The sequence below is a fragment of the Vombatus ursinus genome, unplaced genomic scaffold (assembly GCF_900497805.2).
Source record: "Vombatus ursinus unplaced genomic scaffold, bare-nosed wombat genome assembly UNPS02001287.1, whole genome shotgun sequence".
Taxonomy (NCBI): Eukaryota; Metazoa; Chordata; class Mammalia; order Diprotodontia; family Vombatidae; genus Vombatus; species Vombatus ursinus.
In genome coordinates, this window is record NW_020941065.1 from 2,829,253 (window position 1) to 2,842,402 (window position 13,150).

At 43.2% G+C, this 13,150-nt stretch overlaps 1 pseudogene; it reads left to right on the forward strand.

Annotated features, from left to right (window-relative positions):
- The first annotated feature begins 10,657 nt into the window (after nt 1-10,657).
- Nucleotides 10,658-12,063, forward strand: LOC114043191 (annotated as a pseudogene).
- Nucleotides 12,064-13,150: the final 1,087 nt, after the last annotated feature.

Here is a 13,150-nt window from a genome sequence, read left to right on the forward strand (position 1 = left end):
GTATATTAGAGAGGCAATATGGTGTAGTGGTCTATCTCTGAAGCAGAAAGACCTGAGTTCAGGTTCCTCCACTGACACATATACTAGGCAAGTCAATTAACTTCTTAGTGACCCATTGACTTTGGAGTCAGAAGAGCTAAATTCAAAGCCTGCCTGGGTCACTCACTATCTGTAAACTTAGGCACATCACTTAACCCCTTTGGGCCCCTATTTTCTAATCTGTAGAATTAAGGGGGTTTTCTAGAATCTAGATGATCTCTAAGGTTCCCTCCTACTCTCAATTTACAATCCCATGATTCCATGTTGCTGACAAGTTGTCAGCTCCTGCTTCTGACACATACTGGCTGTATGACCTTGGACAAGTCACTTAAAACCTTTCCATACCCCTGGGGAATTCCTGTACAAAAAAAAAAATCAGATAAGTTGCCAAGTCCTGCTTCTGATACATACTGGGTGGGTAGCCCTGGCGCAGTCAGTTGGCCCATCTATCCCTTAGACAACTCTCTAGGACTATAGGTTACTATAGTTGCCATTATGGAAGTTGGCAAATCTAGAGTTTCTCACTGATGAAATTATAGACAAAAATCAACAATGTTCTCCCTACCCAAATTGCAGGGATCCTGAAATCCAGTCCTTCAGCCATACTCCATTCTCCCTTCAGAACAATCAAGCAAGCCAGCAACAAACATTTATTAAGTGTCTACTGTATGCCTATCATTGGGCTAGGTAGACAGTGAGCAGGGCATTGGGGAGTCACAGAATGACAGAATTCGAGAAGTGAAAGGGGACCTAGTGTCTATCTAGTCCAATTTATAACCCCAGAGAATCCCCAGCATGACGTATCCTGCCAAGTGGCAGCTAGGTGGTATAGTGGAGAGTGCACTGAACTTGTACTCAGGAAGACTCATCTTCCTGAATTCAAACTCAGACCCAGACACTTACTAGCTGTGTGATCCTGGGCAAGTCACTTCACCCTGTTTGCCTCAGTCTCTTCATCTGTAAAATGGGCTGGAGAAGGAAATGGCAAACCACTCTAGCATCCTTGCCGAGAAACTGCAAAGAGTTCGAAATGATTGACTGACAACAGCAAACCAAGCAGTCATACAGCCTCTGCTTGAAGACCTCGGAAGATCAAGAAACCACCATCCCTAGAAACAGCTCATGCCGCCCTAGGACTCTTCTAATTATTAGTAAATAAACATGAAACAATTGGGATGTTGAGGGAGCTGAACCTGTCCCCTCTTTGACTTTCAATAGGAATACCCTCCCACCCCCTTGGAATCTAGAGCAGTCCTTCTCACACCGGGAGAGCTACCCTGAGTTCATAGGGACTGCTCTGCTCACAGGCTCAGACGGGCATTATTCCACTGGTCTTAGACACCAGCTGATCTGCCCACGTATGCTGAAACATCTTCCTTCATAAGGGCAGGGTTCAACAGTTTTTTTTTTTTGTTGTTGTTGTTTTTTTGTTTTTTTTGGTGAGGCAATTAGGGTTAAGTGACTTGCCCAGAGTCACACAGCTAGTAAGTGTTATGTGTCTGAGGCCAGATTTGAACTTAGGTCCTCCTAACTCTAGGGCCAGTACTCTATCCACTGCACCACCTAGCTACCCCTTCAACAATTCTTTAGCCACATCCACAATGCTCCCCTAATAAAAGGTGCCCCCCTCCTTCTGTTAGCTCCCCTTGGAGATCTTGGCCCCCTGTTATAGATAACTATCCGTTATAGTTAGATGTTCCCATGTTCTTTTCTGACTTAGCATGCAAATGAGTTTGAATCAGAAGAACAGGTAAACTGAGGAAGCAGGGGGATTATTCTCCACCCCACAGCCTAGTAGCTTTGGTGCTGCCCATCGAGCAGTCTCCCAATCTTCATTTCATCTGAAATGATCTCCCTTCCCAGCTCTGCCATTTCCTAGAACATGCAGCTCACCTGTGGCCTAGGAAACCTTTCCTGGTCTTTCAAATGGACAGTATTATCTTCTTTTTTTTTTCTTTTTGGTGAGGCAATAGGGGTTAAGTGACTTGCCCAGGGTCACATAGCTAGTAAATGTTATGTGTCTGAGGCAGGATTTGAACTCAGGTCCTCCTGGCCCCAGGGCTGGTACTTTACCCACTTGCCCCACCTAGCTGTCCCCGTATTCTCTTCTTCAAACTGTTCTGCATTTACTTTTCCGTATTAGGTCTGTTGGTCTAGAAGGGGTCTTGGAGGTCATCTGGCACAATTCCCTCATTTTACAAATGAGGAAACTGAGTCCCAGGGAAGTTGAATGATTTGTTCAAAGTCTCAAAAGTAATGTGTCACAGGTGGAATATGAACCCACTTCTGGGGTCCTCTGACTCCAAAGTCAACCATTTTTCTACTTTACTAAATCATGTAATCTATTAGAGAGTAGGCATTGTCCTTTTTTCTTCAAACCCTCAGAACGTGGTACCTTTTAGGGGGACAAGGGCAGGTGCAGGGATACAGACTTGGAATTTCATTGGTGTAGGGAACATCAGTTGGGGAATTTCACTCCGATAGATAGAGATCGCCAAGCAACACCTTGCAATATACAGTCTTAGCTACCTAGGGTATTAAAAATTTAAATGTCTTGCCCAGGGTCACACAGTCAGGAGCATATAATACATACTAATAAGTCTATTAAAATGACTGTTGGAGTGTATTGTTTTGAATTAAAATATAGGTGTGACTAGGGCCCTATTGGCAGAGCTGTGAATGGATTCAGCCTTTCTGGAAAGAGATTTGGAACAAGGCCCAGAAAGTTACTGAAATATGTAAACCCTTTGGCCCAGCTATACCACCATAAGGCTTGTACCCTAAAAAGATCAAAGAAGGGAGAAAAAGGATCTTATGTCCCAAAATATTTATAGCAACTCTTTTTTTTGTAATAGCTAAAAAATAAGGTAACTAAAAAGATATCCTCCCCTTTCTGTTGTACAGTCATTCTATCACGTCTAATCTTCTTGACCCCATAGACCATAGCACACCAGATCCTTCTGTCCTCCACTATCTCCCAAAGTCTATCCAAGCTCATGTTCATTGCTTCTATGACACTATCTATATCCATCTAATCCTTTGCTATCCCCTTTTCCTTTTGCCTTCAATCTCTCCCAACACCAGTGTCTTTTCCAATGAGTCTCATCTTCTCATTATGTGGCCAAAGTATCTAAGCTTCTACATCAGTGTTTGACCTTCCAGTGAATAGACTGAATTTATTTCTTTAAGTATTGACTGATTTGATCTCCTTGATGTCCAAGGGACTCTCAAAAGTCTTCTCCAGCACCACAATTCTAAAACATCAATTCTTTGGTGCTCAGCTTTCCTTATAGTCCAACTCTCACAGCCATACGTGGCTACTGGAAAAATCATAGCTTTGACTATACATGGACCTTTGCCAGCAAGATGATGTCTGTGCTTTTTAGTATGCTGTCCAGATTTGCCATAACTTTCCTTCTCAGGAGCAAACATCTTTTAATTTCATGGTTGCAGTTACCATCTGCAGTGATCTTTGAGCCCAAGAATATAAAATCCAACACTGCTTCCATTCCTTCTCCCTCTATTTGTCAGAAAGTGATGGGGCCAATTGCCAAGATCTTAGGGTTTTTTTTTTTTAATGTTAAGCTTCAAGCCAGCTTTTGTACTGTCCTCTTTCACCCTCATCAAAAGACTTCTTAATTCTTCTTCACTTTCTGCCATCAGAATGGTATTGGCTGCATATATGAGATTGTTGATATTTCTTCCAGCAACCTTAATTCCAGCTTTTGATTCATCCAACCTGGGATTTCTCATGATGTACTCTGAATATAAGTTAAACAAATAAGGTGACAATGTACAGCCTTGTCATACTCCTTTTCCAATCTTAAATCAATCAGTTGTTCTATGTTCAATTCTAACTGTTGCTTCTTGGCCCACATACAGATTCCTCAGGAGACAAATAAAATGATCTGGTACTCCTGTCTTTTTGAGGACTTGCCATATTTAGTTGTGATCCACACAGCCAAAAGTTTTAGTATAGTCAATGAAGCAGAAGCAGATTTTTTTTAATGTAACCCCTTGCTTTCTCCATAATCCAGTGAATGTTGGCAATTTGGTCTCTAGTTCCTCTGCCTCTTCAAAAACCAGCCTGCACTTCTGATAATTCTCGGTCCACATATTGCTGAAGCCTAGCTTGCAGAATCTTAAGTATAACATTGCTGGCATATGAAATGAATGCAATTATTTAGTAACTTGGACATTCCTTGGCATTGCCCTTCTTTAGGACTGGTATATAAACCAATCTTTTCCAATCCATTGGCAACTACTGATTCTCTTCCAGCAGCCTTATTGTTAGCAGTGCTTCCTAAGGCCCACTTGACTTCATTCTCTAGGAAGTCTGGCTTTAGATCAGTAACCACACTTATCGTGCTTATCAGCGATGTTAAGATCTTTCTTGTATAATTCTTCTGTCTGTTATTGTCACCGCTTCTTAATCTTTTCTACTTCTGTTAAATTCCTACAATTTTTGTCTTTTATCATGCCCATTTTAATTTGCTTGAAGAGATACCTTGTCTTTCCCATTCTATTGCTTTCTTCTATATCTTTACATTGCTCATTTGAGAAAGCCTTCTTATCTCTCCTTGCTATATTCTTAGTTGAGTATATCTTTTCCTTTCCCTTTCATTTTACTTCTTTCCTCAGCTATTTGTAAAGTCAATAAGACAAAGTCTAATGAAGACAGCCATTTTTTTTTCTTTGCTCTTCTTCTTCTTTGGAAAAGAAAAAGTTTTTTGTTGCTGCCTGCTGTACAATATTGAAAACTTCTGTCCATAGTTCTTCGGGCACTCTATCTATCAGATCTAGTCCCTTAAATAAATTCATCACTTCCACTTCATATTCATAAGGGAGGTTATTTAGGTCATGCCTATATGGTCTGATGGTTTTCCCTACTTTCTTCAATTTAAGTCTGAATTTTATAATGGGAACCTTGTGATCTGAGTCACAGTCAGCTCCAGGTCTTGTTTTAACTGATTATATAGACCTTCTCTACCTTTGGCAGCAAAGTATATCATCAATCTGATTTTGATATTGACCATCTAGTGATGTCTGTGTGTAGAGTTGCCTTTTGGATTGTTGAAAAAGAGTGTTTGCTGTGACCAGCCATTTATCTTGACAGGTCTATTAGTCTCTGCCCTGCTTCATTTTGTATTCCAAGGCCAAGCTTACCTGTTATTCTAATTATTTTTTGATTTCCTACTTTCACATTCCATTCCCCTATGATGAATGTGACGTCTCTGACATCTCTTTTTTTGTGTGTTATTTCTAGATGTTACAGGTCTTCATAGAACTGGTGAACTTTGGCTTCTTCAGCATCAGTGGTTGGAGCTTAGACTTGTATTACTGTGATGTTGAATAGTTTGCTTTGGATTCAGACTGACATCATTCTATCATTTTAAAGATTATACTTCAGTACTGTTTTTCCAACCTTTTATTGACTATAAGGACTACTGCAGTTCTTCTAAGGGATTCTTGCCCACAGTAGTCTATGTAGTGATCATCTGAATTAAACTCGCTAACACCCAAGATGTTAATGTCTAATCTTTCTATCTCCTGTTTGGACATATCCACCTTATCTTGGTTCATAGATCTTCCATTCCAAAGTCCTATGCAATATTGATTTTTACACATCAGGCTTTCCCTTTGTCACCAGATGCTTCCCAAGCTGAACTTCCTTTTGGCTTTGGCCCAGTTGCTTCACTAGTACTGGAGCTACTTGAAGCTGTCCTCTGCTCTTCCCCAGTAGCCTGTTGATACTTTCTGACCTGAGGGGCTGATCTTCCAGTGTCATATCTATCTATCTATCTATCTATCTATCTATCTATCTATCTATCTATCTATCTATCTATCTATCTATCTATCTATCTATCTATCTATGTATCTATCTATCTATCTATCCCATCTCCATCTCCATCTATCTATCCATCTGTCTAACCCATCTATATCTATCTTTCCCATCTCCATCTATCTATCCATCCATCTAACCCATCTATATCTATCTATCTATCTATCTATCTATCTACCATCATCATCATCATCATCATTATCAGTTCATAGGGTTTTCTCTGCAAAGATACTGGAGTGGTCTGCCATTTCCTTCTCCAGTGGATCACCTTTTGTCAGAACTCTCCACTATGGCCTGTCTCTCTTAGGTAACCCTGCACAACATAGCTCATAGTTTCATTGAGCTGTACAAACCCTTCTGCCATAACAAGACAGCAATCCAGGAAGGAATCCCTCCTATTGGGGAATGACTAAGTAGATTTTGTTAAATAAGTGTAATGGAATAGTATTGTGCCATAAGAAATTACAAAATGTACAAAGATCTAAGACATTTCCAAAGTTCTCTTGATGGAAAATACTATCCACATCCAAAGAAAGAACTATGGAGTTTGAATGCAGATCAAAGCGTACTACTTGCTATTTTTTTTTCTTCTGTTGAGTTTTATTTCCTCTTTCTGATGGTTCATCCTGTTGGTTCTAATTCTTACTTACAACATCACTAACGTGAAAATATATTTAATAGGAATGTATATGTGTAGCGTACATCAGATTGTGTGCCATCTTGGGGAAAGAGGGTGAGGGAGGGGGAGAAAAAATTTAAACTCAAAAGCATATGGAAGTGATTGTTGATAAATCAAAATAAATTAATTTTAAAAAAAGGAAATTACAAAATGAATAGTTTTAGAGGAAACCTGGAAGACCACACTGAGCTAGTTCTGAGAGAGGAGCTGAACTAGGAGAACAATTTGCACAATGACAATAACATACTAGAGAAAAACAACTTTGAAATACTTTGGAACTCTGATTAATGCAATGACAGACCACCAACCAGTCCAAGGATACTGAAGACGAAACCCTCTACTCATCTCTTGCCAGAGAGAAGAAAGTGAAGAAAGAAACACATGTTTGGGGGCATGGCCAATGTGGGAATTTGCTTTGCTGACCTGTGCATGTTTATAATGAAGGTCTTATTAATTTTTTAAACATTTACTGAGGGGAGGGGCAGAATATAAATACAAATTCATAAAATTGACATTAAAAAACCCCAAAAGACAAGAAAATAACTTGAAGGAAGAGAAGGAATATACAGAAAGGTACACAAACAGGGCAATTTGTACTACTTTGTTAAGTCTCTCTCTCTCTCTCTCTCTCTCTCTCTCTGTTTCTCTCTCCTCTCTCCCTCTGTCTCTCTTAAAAAAAACCACCACTTGACAGTGTTGTACAATTCCTTCCTTGTTCTTTATATCTCAAAATGTTTGCTACTATTTATTATGGAATTCACAATTTTTAAATGGCTCTATTCTTTCTAAATATGTGTTAAGTGCATGGAGGGAGAAGAAATAGAGTAACTGGGCTTCACCCTACCACTGTCCACCTTAAACTTCGGTGGGCTTTACAATACACAGACATACACACAGTACATACACAAGCCCCTCAAGGTCTTGGAGACCCAGACATAGCAAGGAGACACAAGGATGCTGGGATCAAACTGAAAAACGTCTCAGACTTTAAGAGAGGAATTGAATCTCAGCCACTGCCCTGAACCTCCAGGAAAGCTCACTTTGAAGGTTCTACCCCTAGCAGTGCCCATTTTATACATGGAGAAAGTAGGGCACTGCAAGCCTGAGCTCAGCTTGGTCGGGCCCTGATATATTGAGGGGGGGGGGGAGGCAGGCTCTCTTTCACTCTTTCCCTTTCGACCTTCAACCTCCCACCTCTGGACCGGTTTTTATAGCTAGCTTGGGAACATCCACTCATCTCCAAGCACACTTGGTCCCAGGCAGGCTCGTAGGAAAAGAACAGGAAATGATCTTGATGTTTCCGGAGTCCAAGTCTCATTTGAAAGCTGGGAACTCAGGCCCAGACAGAGTGAGAGACTAACCCGAGGTCACACAGCAAACCATGGACAGAGCCGAGCTTCCATCGCCGCGCCCTGACTCTTTGGGCCACGCACCTTCCGCCTCTGGTGGCCAGCGCCTTGAGCCCCAGGAGAGAGGGGCCAGGTGCTGCTCAGAGCCAGAGCCTCTCGCCCCTTTCATCTTCAGCAGGGCTCCGGGAAGCCCGAGGGTTTTTCCGGGGGCTGAGCTCACTCTCAGCCTGGGGTCGCCGGGGAGCCTCCTTTACGAGGCGGGGGCTCCCGATTCTCTTCTGATTAAAAAGCTTCGGGCCAGCCTGGAGCCGGGGCCCTGCGATGGCTCGGGCCGCCTCCACCAGGCCGAACGCAGCCCCACTTGTTTGAAGGGGAGATTCATTTGCTCATAAAATGATATAAAAGCTTCAGGGGAAAGGCCTAGGACGCCCCCAGCTCCCGAACGAGCAGCCAGCTTCCATTCCTAAATGAGCCGATCCCTCCCACTGACAGGTGAGCGACTTTGAAGTGAGAAAGCAGCCCGACACACTCCCCTGGTAGTGACAATGGCTCCTGGCCCAGAATTTATTGAACTGGGGGTGGGGCAGGAGAGGAAGGAACTGTTCACGAGTCCTCTAGGGTGGGAAGACACTAATAATGAACGAGAATAGTCTTTTTTTTTTCTTTTTAATAGGGTGTCAAAGCCATTCACACACCTTAACTATGATCATCCATCCATCCAACTATGATCCACCCATTTACTCATCCATACATCCACCCATCCACTCATCCCTCCAACCATCCATCCACTCATCCATCCATCTACCCATCCACCCACCCATCCAACCATCCATCTTCTAACTGCCTTGAAAGCTCCTTTCATATGCCTCCACCTACGCCTTTGCTGAGCACTTTAGCCTACAGTGACCGCCCTTACTCCACCCCAACTCGCTCAGTTGCCTTGTATTTACCCATTTTTGGAGGCGGAGGGACCGGCCTTTCAGAATGAGGAACACCTGGGTGCGAATCCCGTCTCTAACTCATCCTGCCTGTGTGAGACTCTCGGAAAGTCAATTAACCTCACTAAGTGTCCCAGGCAACTTTCTAAGGCCAAAAGTCATGTTGCCGAACAGGTGCGTTGGTACAGGGATCTTCCTCACGGACAATTCTTTACCAAAGAAGTCTTAGCAACTGTGTGATACACCCCCACACCCTTTTATGTACAAATATTGTATCTTTTCTCCCTCCTCCCTCACTATGTAATCTCAGTTTTGCTTTTTTTATCCCCAGCACTTAGCACAGTTCCTAATACGTAGTGGACGCATAATTAATGCTTGTTGAATCATGTATTCATCTTCGTACATGTCATTTCCCCCAAAAGAATGTAAGCTCTTCGAGGACAGCGCTTGTTTTGTTTTTATTTTTATATTCCCAGGTCCTCACACAGTGCCTGGTCCATAGTACGTAATCTTAAATTTATGGATTCAATTAGCATTGATTAAGCGCTGCAGTGTATTAGAGCAGATAAGAGCAACTCCTACCTTCCGGGAGGTTTACAATCCATTTGGGGCAAGGAGGGGCAGATGAAATACGAATAGAAACGGTGTTTTATCCTACTGGACTTCACAGACAAAAAAAAAATAATAATAAGAGCAGTGGGTGGGGACAAATTTTGCCAGGAGGCAGATGTAAACTCAATAGAGGGAGAAGTTTCGAAGGATTAGAGTTGCCCCAAGGTGGAAAGGGCTGCTTCTGACTAATCTGGTGACACTCCTCCCCATCTTCAAACAAGCTGTATGATCACTTGTCAGGTGTGTGCTGGAAAGCATGCCCGCTCATATACATGCAAGAGTAGAGGTCCCTTCTAAAGTCTCTGAGATCCCTTCCCGGGTGGGATTTTGTGAATTTCATTCTGAGTGACCCAGGATACATAACTTCAGGACGATGTGCTCAATCAATCTGTCAACAAGCATTTATGGAGGTGCAAAAAAAAAAAAAAAAAAAGGAAAGAAAAAAAAACAGTCCCTGACCTTGAGGAAGTCATTATGAAGCCCAGGAAACATGGATTGATCAGGGAATTCACTTAAGGCAGGGCCGTTAGGTTCCTAAATTTAGAGCTGGAAGGGGTGTTGCTGGTCTCTTTGAACAATCCCTTCCTTCCAAATTTTAGAACTCTAAGGCCAGAGAGATTATGATTTACCCAAAGTCACCCAGCTAGTGTGTGGTGTGTCTCCTACAACTAGTTCTGGGACCAGAGAGGTTGTGATTTACCCAGGGTCACCCAGCTAGAGTGTGGTGCGTCTCCTGAAACCAGGGCTGGGGTTTCCCGTCTCCAGGGGTTCTCCTCCACAAGAGTAAAAGCTCACCCTGTCTGTAGCACTTTCGGGTTTCAAAATGCATTACAGGCGCGCCGCGCGGCCGCGCGCGCGTGTATGTGTATGTATGTGTGTTCATAAGTGTGATTGAGTGACTGGGAACACAGCGGCTGCATTTCAGAGATCTTTAGTCACTGTCGCGCGGTTGGCCATGGATTTGCCGCCGCCGCCCTGCCTCACCCTCCCCGGCTCTTCTAATCCCATTATTCCCTTTTCGCTCAGCTCCGGCTGTGCTGCCCTCACAGCCCAAAACTCTGGGCAGGACTGGTGGGCAGGAGGAACCGCGACCTGGGCCCAGGCCGCAGCCGCAGGGGCATCGCCTCCCAGAGACGCTAGCACCCCAGAGACGCGAGCACCCCAACTGCACAGAAGCCCGCACAGTAGTTCTGAAAGAATGGCAGACGGTGTTGATATTCAAGCAATGCTTGAGGCTTCTTCTGAGGATGAGAATATCTGAACCGCGTTAAGGGCTGTGAAGAGTGTAGCAAGAAAAGAAAACAAAACAAAAACAAACCGAGTGCAAGAATGCAAGTCACGACCGAAAGAGGAGCAAAAGTAAGGAACGGAACCGAGGCAAAGACCGGGAGAGGAAAAAGAGCCGGGAACGGAAGCGTAGCCACAGCAAAGAACGAACACCAAGTCTTTCCCAAAGGCCCCCTTAGAGATTCTATCGAAGACTGCTCAGGACCAAAATCTAACCGCGCCGTCCTTGAAAAGGTCGGGTTGCCTTCCCAGCATCAAATGAAGGGAACCTATTGATAATCTTACTCCAGAGGACAGAGATGTTCTGCATGCAACTGGCAGCAAGAATGAGACCAAGAGATTTTTTTTCCTTTTTTTTTTCCTATCGCAGGAAAGGTCTGCGATGTAGCGATGATTTCTGATAGAAATTCGAGGTCCGAATGACCTGCTTGTGTGGAATTCGTTGACGTTAGCTCAGTGCCTTTAGCAATAGGATTAGGAACGCCTTTCGTGGTACTGGCCTCCCAAGCAGAAAAGAAGAGGCCAATAACACGATGGCCAGTAACCTAAAGAAGGGACGTTCTGGCCCCTGAGACTTTAAGTAAGATCATTCGATTTTAACATAACTGAAGATATGCTTCGGGAAGTCATTCAGCCTTTTGACAGGATTGAAAGCATTCCCGTGATGATGGATGGTGAAACTGGTCGATCTAAGGGATATGTAGATTTCTTACGTTTTCAGATTCGGAAAGGGCCGAAAAGGCGTTGGAATAGCCGAATGGGTTTGAATGAGCAGGCAGGCCCAGGAAAATTGGTCGTGTTACTGACCGTACTGATGCTCCCAGAGCCAGTTCATTTTTGTATTTAGTGAGGGGCTAGAGACTGCAGGAGCCCTTGCTGGTTGTGTCCAGTTCATGGCAAGACTAGCAGAAGGACAGGTTTACACATTCCTCCAGAGGCCCAACAGGCTTTGCAAATGAGTGGATCTTTCGCATTTGGAACTGCAGGAGATTTACAAACCAGACTTCCCCAATCAACTGAGCGACTTTCCGGCTCTAGCAGCAGCCTTCTCTGTGCAGATTCTTACAACACAATGTTTCCAGATTTCCAAAGTGTTTAACCCTCTGACGGAAGAGGAACTCAGCTGGGATACGGAGATATAATTGAAGAATGTAACAAACACGGAGGAGACAAAAATTCAGCTCAGGGCAAGGTGTATGTGAAATGTCTCTCAATCGCTGCAGCCAATGCCTCAGTAAATGCATTGTATGGAAGATGGCAAAGCATTTTGCTGGCAAAATGATTACAGCTGCATATGTACGTCTTGGAGATAGCTAGACGGTACAGTGGATAGAGCTGCAAGCCTGGAGTGAGGAAGACCTGAGTTAAAATCCAGCCTCAGACACAGTGTGACCCTGGGCAAGTCACTTCACCCTGTCTGCCTCAGTTTCCTCATCTGTAAAATGAGTTGGAGAAGGAAATGGAGAACCACTTCAGTATCTTTGCCAAGAAAACTCTAAATAGGGTCAGAAAGAGTCTGAAACGATTAAGCAACAAGAAGAGTTTTTTTGTTTTTGTTTTTTGTAAATACTGTATGTTCTGGTGTGTCTTAAGTTCCAAACAAAATGATCTTTACATTTCCTTAAATGCAGAGATCTAGTGTGGTAAGCAACACAGTCTGAACAGGAAACAGGAAATGCAGAAATAGTTTTTGTCTGGTTGCATATAATCTTTACTCTTTTTAAGCTCTGTGAGCTCTGAAATACATTTTGGGGTTACTTCAGTGTATATATCAAAACAGCTTTCTCTGAAATTTCTATTTCTAATTTCTATGAAACAAATGACTTTCATATTGCAACAGTTTGTAAAAACCACTCAAAATAGAATTCTCTTTAAAAGGCAAAAAAAAAAAAAAATGCATCGCACCCATTCATTATCTCAGTAGCCTAGGGAGGGAGGTGCTATTATTATCCCATTATCCTCTGAGGTAGGAACTGAGTCTCTCAGAAGTGAATTGCCTGGAGTCATATTGCAAAAAGTCTGAGGATGGGGTCCCAGCTACCCCACCTGGGAGGTTGGGATGCAGGTTTGGGAGTGAGGCTGGGATGGGAGGAATGAACAGGAGCTGTCTGCTTGATACAAAGGCGTGTAGACGCCCATCAGGTGGTCTGTACATTGCTTTTGCCATTTGGGAATGGGCTGGCTGTCAACGAATGCTACAGGACAGGACTCCAGTGAAATTCCTAAGTGAAAAATTCCTTGTAATGTTAGGAAGCAGGGGGTTGGAAAGGCAATCTATCCTGTAGGCTAGAAAGCTGCATTGTAGATCAATCCTTCTTTATCTGGAAAGATGATTTCGATTTGGGGGATGTTGTTGACCTCTATTCTATCATCAACCAGTGTTCTGTAGGGTGGGGGAGGGACT